Genomic DNA, 14,483 nt, shown 5'->3' on the forward strand with positions numbered 1-14,483 from the left:
GAATATAATGAATCGCTCTAACATTGTTCTAGCATTGACATTTGGTGTTCTTTCATTTGTCTGCTCATTTTTTCATATATGTATTGATTTAAAATGTTTGCACACCAACTTTGAGCAAGCCAAGCACTCTGATATTTGATATGGATACAATATTCAACAAACTTGAACCTGAACTCATGAATCTTGTACTTTAGTGAGGAATACAGATGTTAGTAATCACCAAGTATTTAATTATACATGATTAATTTTGATGTGAAAATATGAATATATATGAAAGCATGCTACAAAGATAGTTGACATTATCTATGGGATCATTGAGCTGAAGTCAGGTGATCAATACTGTAGTTGAAGGGAGCAGGGCAAAGTTACTGAAATATTCTGAGTTAGAAGAAAGATTTATGCAAGTGCCTGATGTGAGAAGGAGCATGGTAACAGTGGTGGGAACATGGAGATTGATAGGAAAAAAGGTTCAGAATGTTTGTAGTGGTAACCAGGAACTGATTCTTGTAGAAACTTAAGATCCTGATAAGATTTTTTTTTAAGATTTTTTAGAAAAATTGGCATAGCAAATACAAACTTGCATTTCCAGAAAGTTTTCTAGGTACCATGTGCAGATTCTTTGGAAGGGCCAATAGAGGATGAACAATTGTCCATTGAGGTGCAGTTCCACTGCCCATGTGAAAGGCCACAGCCAGAAAGAAAATGTAGATGGAGACTACATGGATGTACTTGTGAGATACAGTTTGTAAGTCTAAACAATAGGTTGTAGCATTGTCTCACAAACCTGAAGGTTGCAGGTTCTGTCCCAGTTTGGGGCACTATGGGAAGCAGCCAATTGATGGTTCTTTCTCACATCAATGTCTGTCTGTCTCCCTCTGTCCCCTCCTTTCTCTCTCTCCAAAATCAACAAACACATCCTCAGGTAAGGATTTAAAAAGAAAGGAAGTCACCATACATGATTCCTATGTTTTCATCTTGGCAAATATAAATTCATTGTGCCCCTGTATATCAAGTTGGAGAATACTTGGAGATGATTAAATTTGTGGAAGGGGATATATTAGGTGTTCCATTTAGTATATATTGAGTTTGAAGATATTTTCACACATGCAAAGAGATGCTAAATGGGCAGTTGGTTATTTTGGACCTCAGTTTAAAAGTCTAGACTAGATCTATGTATTGAAAAGATATCTATGTAAACATTAACATTGCATATAATTTTTTTTTCCTATGGAAGGGATCTTGCACTGTTTCTTGAGATATATCAACATTTTAATGACTGATAGCAAGAGCTAGTCCCCAAAACAGCCAGAAATTTGAGTGGAATTTTTGAAAAGATAGGATTTGATCGAGGCAAAGAGAAATGTTTTAGAGAGGGATAGATGCTTGGCTTTGATAAACCTTGAATAAAGCTCAATATGACATACTTAAAAGCACCATTGGATTTAGAAATTCAAAGGGTATTGATTTTGGTGAGAAGTGTTTACATTGGGTATAATAATCTACCAATTACTTTGGAACTGAAGAAATGCAATCACTAGGTAGAAACAATTTTTTAAAATATTTGGCTCCAGAGAGGAAAGATATATGTTAATAATACTTGGATAGCTAAATTACATTTTGACAATACCTTATGAATCAAGTCTTCATCATTAAAAAAGGAATTTTATAGGTTTAAAAGTTCAGTTATAACCATTTTCCTGGTTCTGAACATTTAAAAATATTATATTGCAATATTATAGTTTTGAAATGTGTGTGACTGAGTTATTTAATGAGCCTACATAATATTTTTAACCTCACAGCATTTTCAATCATTAACATAACTTATAGGTAGGAGTATTGATGCAAGGGATAGACTAGTTAACAAATATTGAGGTGATTATTTTTTAGATAAAAAAGTAACTGTACAACACAGAGTAACTTTCATGAAGACTAAGACTTATACAAGAAAGAAGCGGTTGTTAACAAACAAGTTTCCAAAATAAACTTTGTGCCAAAGGAGAAATGGTTTTTCAAGAGGCAATTTGTAATAGGCTTTTTCTGTTGTCAGTGATGATTTAGTATTGTTTGGATATCCTGGAAGTGTCCAACATTGATTTCTTACCTTAGTTTTGAGTGTCACATCTGTTTTTGTGGTTATCATGCACAATGGCTAAGACTTTAATCATGACACTTATTCTGAGTTAGTCCGTAATATGATTTTCCATTCCACATTCAGTATTATTATCTTGATGTCTATAACTTTTCATTGTATTTCAAATTATATTCTCAAATTATACTACATCCATCCTGCTCAAGCTCACGGTCTGTTTCTACTAATGTAGCTCTAATGTTTTCTTGTTGCTTTCCAAATATTGGGTTTATTTTCATTTAAAATTTGAGAGGAAAGGAATCCTTCAGTTTTAAATCATGCATTATTTAAAGCATTTAAACTCTTAAAGTAAATAAACTTAAATTCTCTATATGTAAAGTGTTGAATCAGGAATTGAGAGCACCAAAATCACCACACTTAGAATAACTTTTTGTTTTGTATGTGTCAAGAACAATAATTCACTGTTACAACTATTAACTAATCTCTATGTTTAACCATATTCATAATTAAAATATTATTCTATGATTGAATTTCAAAATTTCTTAAGCAGTTTTAAGATTATATAGTAACTCAAGTTCAGAAATAGAAGCATTAATTATTTGTGCAATGTATCTTCTTGTCTGAAAACTTAATTCCACCTTTTCTAGTAATATCTAATCTACTTTTCATATCCTAATAAACTGAAACATTGTTACGTATATCTAGCCTCACACCTTTCGCTGTCTCTTAAATTAATCATATTTAGTTCCCTTAAATGTATGTGTGTATGTGATGCATGATGTGTGTGTGTGTTTGGAAATCTATTGAGATATTTATTTCTGTTTGCTATTCTGTTTTCTTTTCCTCCTCTTTCTCTTTATTCTTTGTCTTTGAAAAATTGTGTAGGCTTTATGCCTTTTGTGCTTCAAGATAAGAAATCAAAACCACTAATTCAAAAGAATGTATGCACCCCTTTGTTCACTGCAGCACTATGTATAATAGCCAAGATTTGGAAATAGCCCAAGTGCCCATCAGTAGATGAGTGGATTAAAAGGTGTGGTATATTTATACAATGGAATACTACTCAGTTGTAAAAAAAAGAATGAAATCTTACTTTTTGCAATAACATGAATGGACCTGGAGAGTAGTATGCTAAGTGAAATAGGTCAGTCAGAAAAACACAAGTTCCATATGACTTCACTTCTATGGGGAATCTAATGAACAAAATAAGCTAACAAACAAAGTGGAGACAGACACATGGATACAGAGAACAGACTGACAGCTGTCAAAGAAGAGGATTTGGGGCTAGGTGAGAAGGGCAGAGGGATTAAGCAAAGAAAAAAAAGAAAGACTCTTGGACACAGTAAGGTGTTCATGACAACAGTATGGTGATTGTCAGATGGAAGATAATTGTGTGAATAGTGCCAGAGGGAAGAGGACTAGGGGGATGTAGAAGAAGGCAAAGTGGGGATAAATGGTGATAGAAGGAAACTTGACTTGGGTTGGTAAACACACAATACAGTGTACAGATGATGTATTATAGAATTGTATACCTGAAACCTACATGACTTTATTAACCAATGTCACCTCGATAAATTCAATTTAAAAAAAGAATATTATTTAGGATTGAAGACATTGACTTTTCTTTCCTTGCTTTTTGTTTGTTTGTTTCTAAGGCTTTGTATCTCTGTGTTTGCAATTGAAGAGAAGGAGATTGAGGCAAGCCCCGTAGGGAAAATCCTGAAAAAGAGAAAGAGCTCAGAGGTCTAGAGAGAAGAGGAAGGTCTGATATTTTGACATGGATGGTGATAGAGGCCTTATTCTTTTGCTGAGCTCCACAGAGTTTAGGGTACCTAGTGCTGGGGTCAGAAAAAATAGCTGCAAAATATCTGGAGAGCTTGTAACCCAGGCACTGTGTTTCTCCACATGAAAGAGACTCATGCCCTGTATATCAGAAGCAACCAATTCACTAGACCTCAACCAGCTCATGCACGTCAATACAAGATGTATTAACATTGCAAACCAGCGAGAACCACTGGAAATCAATTTATTTAGGAACCTCACTGAATACATTACCCACCTCAATAATGACAGATTGAATTTTCCACCAGCCAAGTAAAATGGAGGACAAGGAGTCACATTTAATTTCACTTAATAAAAAGTAAAGTTTTTACTACTACACTTATAATATTATAGAAGGTTTGATAATATAATATTGATAAAATAATTATTAGTCCTCTTTCCCGCATTTGTGATGAGCCAACAAGGTTATCCTCTTTTGGTAATTATTTGCACTAAGACAGTTTCTGTGTTAGGCCTTTGTGCTTGCTGTCCCCTCAGCCTGAATGATGTAGCAGATTCCTTGTTATTCCAGTCTGACTCAGTTAACAGACTGCTTCCTCAGTGAAACAGTGACAGAGAGCCAAATTTGTATTGTGTCTCCTACCCTAGGTGACTCTTTGTTATCTTCACAGCACTTACTCTAAATGAAATTTTGTTAATTTATTGATGTGCTTCTATATTGTTTAAATCACTAGAAAGTAATTCCCATGAGCCTGTGGCTTTTCCTGTCTTTCCTACTTATGTAAGCCAGTCACACAGTTAGGCCTCCATAAATGTTTTTGAAGTGAATGAAAACTAGCCTTTTCATCTCTTTGCATACTGGCAGACTTCATGGGTGTATTCATTTATAATTTTATCCTTCATGAATTTTTACTTCAGGTTATACAGTGTTTTAGATTCTATACCTCATAATAGGTTTCCACAATCACTGAGTGACCACTATTTTAACCTTGTCACTATTGTAAAGTTTTGAACAAGTACAAAGTCTTCTAATTTTTTTCCCATATTATTTATATGAAATGTGTCAAGATACTTAAACTCTATATTTTTATTGGTGTTAATGCAGACTTAGAGAAGAACTGAGCAAGACACAAATAACAGAAGATTTATCAAGACTTTTTTAAAAAAACACCACATGTGCAATTTTCCAAGATAGGCTGTTATTTAAAAGAGTTAATGAACTAGAGGTATATGATTCCGAAAAACAGATGCAATTAGGCAAGGTATTGATTTACCCATTAGAAGACAATTAATCATTTTTGTTGTAAACAAAGTGAGAAACATTGGTTGTTAATCAAGAAATTTGTTTCACTCTTCAATTTTAGATCACAAGCTTAAGCTAGATTTTCCCCTATTTAATAATACTATAGATATTTCTTTTAGTCTTAAAATCAGGATACATAGGTAATAAGGATTCTACAAATAATATGAAGAATGGTGTAACAAAATAAGTGTTAATACAAAAATATAAATTATGCACCATAAAATCAACTTTGATAATAATTATTATTAATTTTGTTATCCCAATAAATGAAAGAGGATATATGGCTTCTGTAAAATTTTCTCTAATTTTATAGCTGTTGTGATTTAAAACTTTCATAAACCTCAACTTTTATTTGTAGATGGACTTTACTAAATCTCTCCCCTCTTCTTAGCATAGTAAAAAGTAGAGAAATTATCTAGTCTTACTAAGTATTAGAATCATCAGATCTGTTGTGACAATAAATTTCCATTTCCACCAGATATGTGCATAAGGGCACTTAGACACACACAAAGGTTTATATGTACAATTAAAACAAAATAAAAAATTAACAATATTTGTCTTTACAACATAAGTTATATTTTGTTTCAGATGATTCCATACTAAAAAGTGCTCGGGGATGACTCAAAATTTGTGAAACCCTCTCTCAGATTGAAGGCAGGTTTTGTTGTGCATGTGGCCCTGTGTGGATTTATATGGCACTGGGAGGCCATTGTTATTTTTATTTCAGAGATAGAAATATTGTGAAAGAGGTATGGTTGATATTCTTCACAGATCCCCTTTCTGCTATGAGTATGAATCATGAGAGACTTTTTATCAAGATCAAGGAAAGGGCATCAGTAAATATTAGAACTGATGATATGTAATCATTTCAAAATTTATTAATTCCAACTACATACACTTTTTCAGAAATTACTTGACTCATCACAAGCACAATGACAAAAATGAAAGGTGTTTCTTCAGGTTTAAATATCTGAGAGTTTTTAATAGGAGGCCTTCTTCTTGCCATTGGCTTACTTGTTGCTAGGTGAGATATGAGATTCATTTTACAGTGACTTGGATTTGGAATAGTTACTCTTTCATACTACAGTTACTGATGCTAGCAAGGCTAGTTCATAATAATTAAATCATGTAATTCTACCCTTACTAAGACCAAGATAGATCATTTTCAGGCTATAATGGCAGAGAACTACTGTGCATTGAGCAAAAATGCAAATTATCCAAAACTGTATTATACCAGTAATATATAGTTGAAGGAAAGAGTGAACCAGTATATCCCTGTGACTCTCCATAGGAAATGATCCAGTTGATCTGAAGATTCTGTCCCCAAATCCCATCTCTATGGCAGTTCTGTTACTAAGCCTGTTACTGACTCCTGCCTATGGACTTAAACATCAGAAGGAGACTACAAATGTTTCTAAAACATTTATCTGCAAGGCAATTCATGAAGGTATCAGTGGAATATCCATGCAAAATTGTCTGGTTCCTCAAGTAGAATATTGACCTAAGTAGTCTGGATTTGTCGATTTAGTTCTTTAGAAGTTTATAACTATTCAAAGACAGGAGATTTTAGACTTTCAAATTTATGGCAAGTATTCCTTCAGGTAATAATAGTGTTTTGCTAATATTAAGGAACCTTGAAAAGTAGTTATAACTTTAAATACACAGAATTTTAGAAATGGAGATACTTAAATTAGAATCAGCAGAAAGTGTTCTAAAGTATCTTTTATAGTTTAAAAAATATTTTTGAGGTGTGATCCAATCTCATGTATATTAATAAGGTCATGTATGATAAATAATTTTATGTCTTTAGTCCCTTTTATATTTGAACAACTTTCACTCTCATCCCCCTTTTATACCTTTATGTCATTTATTTTTCTCAAGAGAGAAGTCCAGTTGTCATTTAGACCCTCCCATATTTTAGATTTGTTTGTGTGTGTGTTTACAGAATTTTTCAACTTGTTCTTTTAGATAATGGGTTACTAAACTATGACTTGTGTGCCAAATTGGGGTCGTGTCTTTTTTTTATATATATAGCATTTTAGCTAAGCATGAGTTTTATATTTTAAGGGTATTTAAAAAATAAATGAATAAATAAACAAGTCATATAACATGCAATATAAATTGATTATGGTCCAGAAGCCTAAAATATTCACTACCTGCCCTTTAGGTAAAAACTCTGCAGATCCCTATTTATACTATTAAATTCATGTAAATCATGTTGACAGGAATAGTTTATCAGTTTAATGATGCTGTATAGGACATTACTTCAAATCAAAATTGTTCTACAATGACGCTATTTTTGAAAATGCAATTGAAATGAGTAACCATCAAATAACTCCTTTCTAAAACTGTGTTTCTCCTTTATAGTCAGCTTACAATGCAGGAGGCACCTTTCATGGGCACCTAGGGGGCAACTTATTTCCTTTCTTTCACAACTTGATTTTAGTGTCCACTGATTATACTTGCCTTAATCAAGTATTCCATCAGGGGCTTTAAAATGTAATTTTCTAATTATGTTATTTTTGCTACTTTTACTGGATGGCATTCTTCTGTAGTAAGAAATGTAACTCAGTTTCTCCATAACAGATACGATGGCAAATAGTTTAGTCCCCCCTCCCTGTACTGGTCTGCCTCTGGCTCTTATCCCAGTGTGTGCTTATTCTACCTTTTTGCTTTTGAGTTCACCTTGTTCTTCCTAAAAATTCCAAATGAAGTCATGCCTAACAGCTATAATAAGCGTTACCTAATTAAAGTTTTGGCTTTTTAGATAAAAAAAAGTTTTGTGGTTGATTTGGATGGCTTGAAACTGTATCTATGGAAGTTTAAATTCATATATTTTTCTCCAATAAATTTTCTTCAGTACAAATGGAGATTTCTAATCCTCTCTTATTTTCCTTATCAAAATTTCTTTACAGAATCTTTCACCAGAAAACCAAAACGTTGTATTTTGATCTAAGTGAGGTGCTACTCTAAAGAATTTTATGGCATTGGAGAGGTCACTTAATGTCTGTAAGTTCAGTGGCTAAAGCATTAGGTTAAAATACATGTTGATAAACAAATCTAGATAAGGAGAACAATGAAATATGAAAAGAACCAGGTAGTTCTACTCTAGTTACCAATATTTCTTCTTCACTGCATGACAAATCAAGCTAGATTTTCAAGTTGTGGTAAAAATCTTACCCTTTCTTTCTGATTGAATTGTAATCTATTTTCTTGTTAAGTTTTCATATTATATGACTTTAAAATGCTGTTATGATTATTCAGTAGGAAAGGAGAATTAAATTGACATTAGTGATGATGGCTATTAATAATGAATAAACAAGGAGCATAATTGAAGATAAATAAAAAAATTAAAGAGAAAACATTTGGGAGTCAAAGTAGAGATTTAAAATGCTGTTGGAGTAGCTGTGTAGCTGGGAAAGAGTAAATCCATGAACTAATCAGAGATAAGCCCCTCAGAAAACAATTTGAGTCCAACCATCAATCAATGAGGAATATGTATCTAAGGAGATACTAAATGGATCTCAGAATGAATACCTTAGTAAGTAAAAATGTGAGGTTTAAAAAGTTACTAGGGTTTTTCTTCTTCTGCTAAAATAGTTCAAATTTATCTTATTCTGGATTAAAATAATTGACTGCTTTGGAAAGAACATGTGATAATGTACTATGGAAGAGAATGTCTGTATAAATATGATCCCCCTTGGTTCAGACAGTGGTGCTCAAATAATAATGGACAATTTGGAGTGTGAGACAAATATGGTTCTCCCAAGAAGTTGGATTCATTATTATGAATGAAGTAAAAATATGGTTTCAACACTCTCTTCCTCATTACCCTCTTATGAAATCAAATATTCCATTATTTTTGTGATTCCAAAATGTTTTATAATGTGGAGACACCAATATGTTCATTGCATGGGGACAAAAATTTAAACTTTACCACTTATCCTGACAGAACACTGCTAATGAGTATTTTAGTTCTGTTTAAACACTTGTACCTATTTCTATACTCCAACTTTAACACTTCTGTCCCTAACATGTAGGGATAATGAAAATTACAATCAATACAAATTCAGCTAGCAGAGCACTATAAGATTTTTATAAGCCAAATGATGCCTCCTAAACCATGGCAGTTGTATAATATATGATATCAAAAACTGTAAAAGCTTCATGAAGAAATTGCTCTCTCCAAAATTAAAATAATTCCTAAACCCCTTTCCTAATATAATATACCATAAAAACTATAGCTACCTATCTGTCTTACAGCTTTTCATAGATATCATAAAGAAATCACCCAACCTTGGTTTTTTTAGCTCTATGAAAAAGGATATGAGTTTGAATATAATTACAAAATTAGTCTTTTATTTCTAAATGATTAATTCATACTGCAATGCATTGAAATATCAGTTATCACAGATAATCTATGGAAATTTAATCCCCCAAAAGTGGTAAAAAGGCAATAGAAGAGACAAAAATACTAAAAACTTACTGGTTATAGTTTAGATTATTGTCTGCTTAAAATATACATACCAAATAAATGGCAAAAAATTTACTTATAGTGATAATGGTCCCATTCTCAAGAACATTATATGTATGTTTGTAGATCTGTGTGAAATATATGTATATATTTGTATATATAGTTGTGTATATTTATATGTTTTACATACATGTAACTATATACATATGTGCATATATTTTATACATGCTTTTAGTTTATATTAAGATTGTCTGATAATGATACTAATCTTTTAAATTTCAGTTGTAGTAATACTTATGCTCAAATAAATTATGTTTTAGAGTTTTCACAATCTGAAAGTAGGGAAATGAATAAGTTTATAAGAACTCATAGAGATCTCTACTATTATTACTGTATTTATAAATGATGAAGAATGTTAAGCTTTATACTTTCTATGTAATTTTTCTAATATTTTTGTATTATGGGAAAAATAAGTCTTTCTTTTTAAGGAATCTTTGTATCAGAAAATGTTTGTAGACTCTAAGATGCCATTTTTGACACCTGAAGTTAATGCCCCAGAATCACAATGTAAAGACCTGTGCTTACTTTTATGGATTTGCTTTTGTGACAATGAAATTTGTTGTGCATACTCCTCATTAATTAGGAATGACAAGGGGTTGGATGAAGCTAGGCTGAGGTAATAAAATATTCTTAAAAGTAAAAAGAAAACATTTTTTTAAGCTACATGATTTAAATTTTGAAAAGACAACTTCTGAAGATTTTCTTAGAGATTTGCTATAATATTTTTGACATTTCAGTATACAATTTTGCTTCTTTCATGTGAATTTGTATTTAAATAGCAGCAAAATTATTTACAAGAGGCCAGTTGTATTTAAAATGAGAAACTTGGAAAAACGTTATTTTCAAAATAGCTATAAAAAACATTTCTTAGCTATAAGTTATAAGTTCTGATTTTTTATTTTGTTGAATGAGTGATGATTGATATTTTCATGACATTAAAGTAAAATTTATCCTAGTCAAATATTAAATTTATATATTTTAATGTAGATTCTTTTATCTGTGTATCACTAATCTCTCTTTGTTACTGTACTTTTCCTAACTGTGTTCAAGGATCATCTTGTATCCGGCACTTTAAGAGGCTGCAGCCTTTCTTCTCCTTATCTTTTCATTGCAGAACACTTCAGATGTGTTGTGTGCATTGCCTGTCAATACTTGGTTACTTGTAGTTCATTCTTCAGACACTGAGATCTAGCGTCAGTGCCACTGTTCCAGTTGTGTTCATATTCTCAAATACAACAGACACTCCTCCGACTTCTTCCTGGAACTTGCAGCAAAATTCAGCAGAACTGGTCACAGTTTTCCTTCTTTAAACACTGTCATATACTGCTTTTCATAACACCACATATTCCTGGTTTTCTTTCTCTGTTACCAATAAAAATTGATTTTTATACTACCTTGAATATTGAAATTCATCAAAGTTTTCTCCTAGAATCTCTTCTCTTTACTTTTGTATTGCCTTATTATTCCAGTCTTTCTTTGTTCCCTTGAGACACAGGTGCCGTATCAATCCACACAGGGCCACAGCAGATCTAGCTATGTTGCTATTAATAATGGATCAACTATTTTATTTCCAGATCTCAGAGGATAAATGCATCCCATCATTACTTTGTTTATGTGATTATAATATCTTATTTACAGTGGAGGCCATTTTCTGTGTTATTATTCTTACTCTTAAATTGTAAGAAGATTCTTTTTGAAGTCATTTTGTATTTGCCTCAGCAAGGCACAATAGGAATTCCAGGAAAATTTTTATATGCATTTCTCAGTTTTTAGTCCCTAAATTTATCCTGTATTCACAGGTTGTGAAACAGGCATGGGATTCCTATGCAGAAAAGAATCCTACTCTTACATAATTTCCTCATACTTACCTGAGCTAGGGTGGACTGAAGCTTCAAGACTACTTCACAAGGGACATAGTAGCCATTCATGACTTCCATCATATGGGAGAACATTCAGCTCCAACTGAAAACATCAGTTTATTTTCAGATCCACTGCTAAATAAGTGATACAATTTTAGGCAAGCCTCCTCGAATAACATCTCTCATTTATCCATAATAGCTATGTTTGGAAGGTCAATATATATGTTACAGATACTCTTTTTTAAATGAAAAAGCCTAATACATGTAAGACGTTAGTATCATTGTGATAAAATAAGACAGGACAGTAAAGCAGAAAATACATCGCCCAATCTGCCATCCTTTACTTAGGCCTGTGACCATGTATGAATGAAATAAGTAATTGGCTGCAATGCCAAGATCATCTTTAATTTCAATTTTTATATCAGTTTACTTTTGTATGACCCATTAAACTAAAATATTTAGTTATATGTCAACATATGTGCCTGTTTTCTTTTTGCAACAATCTCTAATTCTAAGGTAGAGAGAAGAACTTTTCCTTACATAATTACATCTACCTATTCAATGAGTATAATGATATATTTATATGAGTCCAGTTATCATTGTTACATTAAGTCAATGTTGTTGAAGACAAATTGCACTTATTTGTTGATGTCTTTTTGTGCAATGAATTAGCACTTTTAGAAAGAGAATGGATGACAGAATGGATTATACAGCATATTCACAAATAAACATCCATGCTGAGCATGCATTTAGTACATAGTGTCTTTTCAAATCATGTTCAGTAGTATTTGAAATGCAAAATAAATGAAAATAAATTAGGGTTTCAAAACAAGAAATAGAAACTTAAGAAGAATATTGTGAAGGTTTGTTTCACAAGTGATTGTTGCTAGGAATACTTTTCTTGTTAAATTTTATTCAGGAAGCTTTGAATTGCCATAATAGTTTAGAGCAGGTAACTAGAACCACCTAATGTTCTTTCTTAAATTACCACAAAAGAACTAAAACAATTCTGCAATCCCTAGAGAATTTTTTTCCCTTTATGCTTAACATTCAGATTTAATCATTTGTCATTCACCTGACTGGAGACCAACCCATTGTAACACTAAAAGAATGAAGAGAGATTTGTATTTTGCTTAGAACCTTGAACATCTGACTAAAATAGTATCAGACTGGAGTGTAAGCATCTTCTTTATGATTTCAAGATTTCTAATTAGTGGTGGTAGTTTATGTAAATACTTAACATATACTGTCTAATTTAAAAAAGAACATCTTTGCACAAATAACACTAGGTGGAAATTAAAAGTTGAAAATAAGTAACTTATTTTGATTGTATTCATTTATTTTTGTTATATATTTTCAAAGTTGAGAATTATTAATAGGTAAACTTAATTCCTACTTTGGGTTCTATATGTCAAATCATCTTACTAATCATCAGATAAACTGTAAAATAGTTTAGGGAGCATTTTCTAAATCCTGATATATTTTTTAAATGTATTATGTCATTAAAAAAAATTTCTCACTGAACAAGGTTTAAGGAATGCTGATATAAATGAAGTTACAGGAGTTCCAGCCAAGATGGAAGTATAGGTAATAGACATGCATGCTTCACTTCCTTGCACAAGCAAAAGAAAAAAAACAACCAATTTTAAAACAAAAAGTAACCAGAACTGCCATAAAATCAAACTGTATGGAAGTCCAACAACCAAGGATTTAAAGAAGAAATATTCATTCAGACTGGTAGGAGGGCCAGAGATGTGAAGTAGAGGCAGAGAGGACAAGTGGCAAGGAGGCAGCTGGAAGACCAGGAGGTTCCACATTTGCATGCAGATAAGCCAGGGGGAACAACCAGGGAGCTAGACAATCCACACAACCTAGGGTTCCAGTGAGGGGAAAGAAAGCCTCAAAATCTCTGGCTGTAAAAACCCATGGGGGTCGTGGTGGTGGGAGAAACTGCCAGTCTCACAGGAGAGTCCACTGGAGTGCTCCATGGGATCCTAGAATGTACACAAACCCACCCATCCAGGAATTAGCACCTGAAAGGGCACAATCTGCTTGTAGGTAGCAGAGGAAATGAAAGAAAGAGGGGCAAGAGCTGAACAAGCTTTGTTGTTCCCTCTCTGAAATACAGCTATACAACTCACAGAAGTGGGTTACCCCACCCTGGAGAATATCTAAGGCTCCATCCCTTACTATATAACAGGTGCACTGCCAAGACAAAGAAATATGGCCCAAATAAAAACAGATCAAAATTTCAGAAAGAGAACTAAGCAATGAAGAGATAGCCAACATATCAGATGTAGAGTTCAAAACACTGGTAATCAGGATGCTCACAGAAATGGTTGAATATGGTTGCAAAATAAAGGAAAAATGAAAGCTATATGAAATGAAATAAAGGAAAATATACAGGGAATCAACAGTGAAGGGAAGGAAATCAGAACTCAAATCAACAATTTGAAACAAAAGGAAGCAATAAATATTCAACTGGAGCAGAATGAAGAAACAAGAATTCCAAAAATGGAGCAGAGGCTAAGGAACCACTGGGTTAACTTTAAATGTTACAACTTCTGGATCATGCAGGTGCTGGAAGGAGATGAGGAAGAGCAAGAAGTTGAAAAATTGTTTGAAAAATTAATGAAGGAAATTTCCCCAAACTGGTGAAGGAAATAGACATGCAAGTCCAGGACATTCAGAGAGTCCCAAAGAAGTTGGATCCAAGAAGAAACATACCAAGATACATCAAAATTAAATTATTCAAAATTAAAGATAAGGAGAAAATCTTAAAAGCAGCAAGAGGAAAGGAGATAGTTACTCACAAAGAAGTTCCTGTGAGACTATCAGCTGATTTTTCAAAAAACCTTGCAGGCAGGAAGGGGCTGGAAAGAAGTATTGGAACTCATGAAAGCCAAGGGCCTACAT

The sequence above is a fragment of the Phyllostomus hastatus genome, unplaced genomic scaffold (genome assembly GCF_019186645.2).
Source record: "Phyllostomus hastatus isolate PE091 unplaced genomic scaffold, TTU_PhHast_1.1 phas_contig_38, whole genome shotgun sequence".
In the NCBI taxonomy this organism is placed as follows: domain Eukaryota; kingdom Metazoa; phylum Chordata; class Mammalia; order Chiroptera; family Phyllostomidae; genus Phyllostomus; species Phyllostomus hastatus.